Genomic DNA, 6,000 nt, shown 5'->3' with positions numbered 1-6,000 from the left:
GGGGTGAACAACAGGCGAATACTGTCATCTGTTGTAGAGTTGTCAGTGAATTATTTGCCAGTATCAGTGATGGCCGCCCTGTCCGTCTTTCTCCTGCTCCCTGATTGGCTACAGCAAATGTTTTGCTTCATCAGATGACTGGGGATATTTAAAGCGCTATCCTGTGCGCATGCGCATTGGATTCCTGCGGGTCGCGCAGAAGCCGTTAGAATTTAGAGTAGACCATAAATGTTGGTGATCTGCATAGTGTGATGCTTTGATTTGATTCACTGGTCTGTTTTCGATTTTATTGTGATTTTAACCCGTGCTAATGTAGTGATAACTGCATCATTACGAATGGTAGGCTGAACTTGTTCCTTAGTCAACACCCCCTAACACCCCTTATATGCGACAAAATGGTAACGTCATCGTGAGACGTCATTCTACTTATAAACTTTTTGTATTTTTTTTTTTTAGCCCAGCCAAGTAAATGATCTATTTTTCTAAGTATCATTTCATCTGACCTTTTGCTCTTTTTTTTTTTTTTTTTTAAACCAGAGCGACCCCTGGGGGAGGTGTGATGGCCTCAGCCAATCAAATGACGCGGTCGAAGGCGGACTGGTTTTGGGCTAGACAGCTGTCAGTCCAGCTCATCCAGCCTGCTTTGCATGAGTAAGCTCTGCATGTGCTTATGTCTGTAGTGTGAGTAGTAAATGGGGATGGGGAATGTTCGTATGTGTTCCTGATTGGTGGTGGTGTAGTGGTCTAAAGCACATAACTGGTAATCTGGTAATCAGAAGGACGCTGGTTCGATCCCCACAGCCACCACCATTGTGTCCTTGAGCAAGGCACTTAACTCCAGGTTGCTCCAGGGGGACTGTCCCTGTAATAAGTGCACTGTAAGTCGCTATGGATAAAAGCGTCTGCCAAATGCGTAAATGTAAACGATCACTCGATAGGACAGTGTATAAAGAAGGTTTTAAGTAATGAACCTAAAGAATAGTGCTGCCATTTCTACCACTCCTTTGTTTGTGACTTGTTTAGAGACAGTTTTATTTTGTGCACACAGACACCATAAAGGTTGAAAGAATTAAGGAACCTGAGAATTAATAGGGATTTCTTCATAAATAATTAGCTATGTGTTCGTTGCGATATTAGATATTCTAGAGACCTATAACAAATAAAACAAATAAAAATATATAACAATGAAAATGATGTTGATTAGTTTCTGCATATGTGTGATATAAAATCAAATATATTTTATCCAGAAAAGGCAGATATATTGATAACATGACCACAGTAAAAGTGGCAATAATATGAATTACTTGACTAAGATAGCATCTTAAAATGATCTGCTATGAATCAAATCCCTCTTAATTTGGCAATAGCCTGCTTTAAACATCTTATAGGATAAATTGAGTACGGTTGTAAATTAATATTTCCAGTGCAAGTTTGAACTGTCATAAACAGTAGTGTTTTTACTTTCTTACTACCAATTTATTGTGTCTAAATCTTTCCTGACTCACCATGAAAGAAAACTTTGCTTGTTGTAATATTTTATTTGTCTACTTAACATATTTTGGGATATTGAGGGTGTAAGGTCACTTAGAAAATCACTATGGAAAGTGATCAGTGTGGGACAGATGTAACACTGTTACTGTTAGGAATTCCTTGTCTTGTTTCACTATTGCCCTTTGTCTGCCATTTTTGTCACCTTTGCATTCCTTAGTTTTCACTTTTGTCCCTTGTGTAGCCCCTTAGTCTCTTTGTTAGCCTTCGTGTTCACTTGTCATTGTTAAAGAACTACACTTCCCAGAATCCACCTGCCATCATCACTGCCAATTGGTTCTCACCTGTGTCTTATTCAGTCATCACTCACTGTGTATTTAAGCCCTGCTTTTTGTTCACTCCTTGTCGTTCGTTGAATGTTGTTGTTAGCCTGGTATGTGTTCCCTGCCTGTGTTTTCTAGTTTTATGTTTTATTTCCCCATTGAGGGTTTTTCCTTTGTTCCTGTGTTTTGCCTGTTTGTTTACTTAATAAAGTTGAACTGCAATTGGATCCGCATCTCCTCGTCTGCTTCGCTGCCTCCATTCGTAACAGAACGAACGACCCAACAAGCTGCCGTCTGCTCAGCCTCATGCAGGGAAACCGTCCGGTGGAGGACCACATCCACGATTTCCTCGCGATTGCGAGTGCCACCGCCTTCCTTGACTCCGCCCTAGTGGCGTTTTTCCGGGCTAACCTGAATTGTGCGCTCCAGGAGCGGTTACCACCGACGACGCGGGGCTGGACGCTCCACGAGTTCATTGAGGAGACTCTGCTGGTCTGCGCGTCGCCGTTAACTGTGGGCGCCATCGAGGAGAACTCTGCCACTCCTCCCACAGTAATAACCCTCCACTCGCCCGTGGTTCGTCCCTTCACGCCTGCCTTGGTCAGTGAGCCTGCACGGTCCACTTTGTCTGCCCGGTGGAGGAGGAGAAGAGGAAAGGCTTCTGCTCCCCAGTCTCCGCCTGCCACGGCCAGCGAGCCAGAGCCCACGCCTGCCACGGCCAGCGAGCCAGAGCCCACGCCTGCCACGGCCAGCGAACCCAAGCCAGCGCATACCACAGTCAGTGAGCCAGCGCCTGTCGCCTCGACCGTCCCTGAGCCAGCGCCTGTCGCCTCGACCGTCCCTGAGCCAGCGCCTGTCGCCTCGACCGTTCCCAGGCCAATGCCAATAGCCAGGACTGACCAAAAGCCAGCGCCAATGGTCATGCCCGTCCTAGAGCCTGCGCCCCTCGAGCCTCCCGAGCTTTCCAGAGCTCCGCCTTCCGAGCTTCCGAGAGCTCCGCCTTCCGAGCTTCCCGAGCTTCCGAGAGCTCCGCCTCCCGAGCTTTCCAGAGCTCCACCTCCCGAGCTTTCCAGAGCTCCGCCTCCCGAGCTTTCCAGAGCTCCGCCTCCCGAGCTTTCCAGAGCTCCGCCTCCCGAGCTTTCCAGAGCTCCGCCTCCCGAGCTTTCCAGAGCTCCGCCTCCCGAGCTTTCCAGAGCTCCGCCTCCTGAGCTTGCCAGAGTTCCGCCTCCTGAGCTTTCCAGAGCTCCACCTTCCGAGCTTCCCGAGCCTCCCAGGGCTCCGCCTCCCGAGCCTCCCAGGGCTCCGCCTCCCGAGCCTCCCAGGGCTCCGCCCCTCAAGTCTCTTGAGCCTCCCAGGGCTCTGCCTCTCAAGCCTTCCAGGGCTCCGCCCCTCAAGTCTCTTGAGCCTCCCAGGGCTCTCAGCCTCTCGAGCCACCCAGGGCTCCTCCTCCCAGGGCTCCATCTCTCAAGTCTCTCGAGTCTGCCAGGGCTCCTCCTCCCGAGATTCCCAGGGCTCCGCCTCTCGAGCCTCCCTCTGCTCTGCCTCCTGAGCCTCCCACGCTCGCCCCTGAGCCTCCCGAGCTTTCCATGGTTCCTCCTCCCTCGGCTCTGCCTCCAGAGCCTCCCTCAGCTCCGCCTCCCGAGCCTCCTACTGGCTCCGCCTCCCGAGCCTCCTGCGGCTCCACCTCCCGAGCCCCCTACGGCTTCACCTCCAGAGCCTCCTACGGCTCCGCCTCCCAAGCCTCCCGAGCCTCCTGCGGCTTCACCTCCAGAGCCTCCTACGGCTCCGCCGCCAGAGCCTTCCAGGTCACCGCCTCTAGGGCCTCCTCCCAGTGGTCCTGACCCTGTTCCCGTCCTGTGGCCTCCTCCCAGGCCTTCTGACCCAGTCCCTGTCCTGTGGCCTCCTCCCAGGGCTCCTGACCCTGTCCTGTGGCCTCCTCCCAGGGCTCCTGACCCTGTTCCAGTCCTGTGGCCTCCTCCCAGGGCTCCTGACCCGGTCCCTGTCCTGTGGCCTCCTCCCAGGCCTTCTGAACCTGTTCCCGTCCTGTGGCCTCCTCCCAGGCCTCCTGACCCTGTCCCTGTCCTGTGGCCTCCTCCCAGGCCTCCTGACCCTGTCCCTGTCCTGTGGCTTCCTCCCAGGCCTCCTGACCCAGTCCCTGTCCTGTGGCCTCCTCCCAGGCCTCCTGACCCAGTCCCTGTCCTGTGGCCTCCTCCCAGGCCTCCTGACCCAGTCCCTGTCCTGTGGCCTCCTCCCAGGCCTCCTGACCCAGTCCCTGTCCTGTGGCCTCCTCCCAGGCCTCCTGACCCAGTCCCTGTCCTGTGGCCTCCTCCCAGGCCTCCTGACCCTGTTCCCGTCCTGTGGCCTCTTCCCAGGCCCCCTGATCCAGTCCCTGTCCAGTGGCCTCCTCCCAGGTTCCCCAAACCTGTCCTTGCCCGGTGGCCAGCTCCCAGAACACCTGAAGCTGTCCTTGCCCTTTGTGCCCCCTTGAACTTCCTATCTGCCCCTCGTTGCCCCCTTGGACTTCCTGCCTGCCTTCTGTGCCCCCTGGACTGCCTGTCTGCCCCTCGTTGCCCCCTGGACTGCCTGTCTGCCCCTCGTTGCCCCCTTGGTCTGTCTGCCCACCTCAAGCTCCCCCCCAGTCATGGACATTTTTTGCTTTGTTTTTTGTTACTGTGATCGTCTGGAATCCGATCCTTGAGGGGGGGCTATGTTAGGAATTCCTTATCTTGTTTCACTATTGCCCTCTGTCTGCCATTTTTGTCACCTTTGCATTCCTTAGTTTTCACTTTTGTCCCTTGTGTAGCCCCTTAGTCTCTTTGTTAGCCTTCGTGTTCACTTGTCATTGTTAAAGAACTACACTTCCCAGAATCCACCTGCCATCATCACTGCCATTTGGTTCTCACCTGTGTCTTATTCAGTCATCACTCACTGTGTATTTAAGCCCTGCTTTTTGTTCACTCCTTGTCGTTCGTTGAATGTTGTTGTTAGCCTGGTATGTGTTCCCTGCCCGTGTTTTCTAGTTTTATGTTTTATTTCCCCATTGAGGGTTTTTCCTTTGTTCCTGTGTTTTGCCTGTTTGTTTACTTAATAAAGTTGAACTGCGATTGGATCCGCATCTCCTCGTCTGCTTCGCTGCCTCCATTCGTAACAGTTACAACTGTGCCTGTGCCATAAGAAACATGTAGCAAATAATCCTAGAGTTATGGATGGATAGATAGATAGATAGTCCAAAAATATGATTATAAATTAGTACTTTGGTTTGTTTGCATATGTGTGCATGTCACAGGATGCCTCGGATCAGGGAAAGGAAAACCAAGAGAGTATTTCCAGCTGCTGTGTTATAAATGAGACATTTGCAAGCATTAGAAACATTTGAAAACAATGACACAGTATAAAATGTGTCAGTATATTTCACTTAAGCAAGGCCTAATGCCTTAGCACGTTATAAATGAGTGTCCTGGGGTAGTGTTACAACTGTACCCAGTATGAGGAAAGGTGTAACAAATGCACCCCTTGTCTTCACATACTGATTGTGGAAAATGGGAACAATAGTGTGTATATGTAAGTTTCTTTACATTTATTTTGTTGACAGACAGATAAAGGCATCTCAAGTGAAAAAAAATCCATGTTTATTCTGGTCAGTATTTGTGTAGTATAGCAAAAAGTGTTACAACTCTACTCAGTCTACCCTACATCTTAGGATTTATCTGCAGAGCAAAGACATAAATGGGTCAATAGATGTAAATAATCATTAAACCTGCATATTTTACTCACATTTATCAGAATTTACAGAAATGTGTACCCAAACACCTAATCAGTTGTAATTGTGTTATCCTAAAGTGTAAAACATTTATACAGAACTGAAGTTTGAAAGAGGCCTCCGAATTGCAAAACAGCTTTAAAAAAAACAGGTGACAAATGAAAAAGACTAACTAATTTAAAGACGTGCAGTGTAATTACAGTGCACAAAATATGAAACACAGGAAGACAAATTATACAACACTGTTATCATATTAATATCTAGTCTACCCATTTAACAAAACTGGCTGGGTAACTTTCTGCACGTTGGCACTCAAGTTTCAGAGGCCGAGTCTAACTGATATATTTTGATCCTTCTTAGAACTGAACTGGTTCTTCCTTAAATGTTTTTTTTTTTTTTGTAGTCTTTAAAAAAGGCAAAGAAAAAAGT

This window comes from Xyrauchen texanus, chromosome 10 (genome assembly GCF_025860055.1).
Source record: "Xyrauchen texanus isolate HMW12.3.18 chromosome 10, RBS_HiC_50CHRs, whole genome shotgun sequence".
NCBI classification, from domain to species: domain Eukaryota; kingdom Metazoa; phylum Chordata; class Actinopteri; order Cypriniformes; family Catostomidae; genus Xyrauchen; species Xyrauchen texanus.
The sequence above is the reverse complement of the archived record's forward strand: the minus strand, read 5'-3'. Positions refer to the sequence as shown.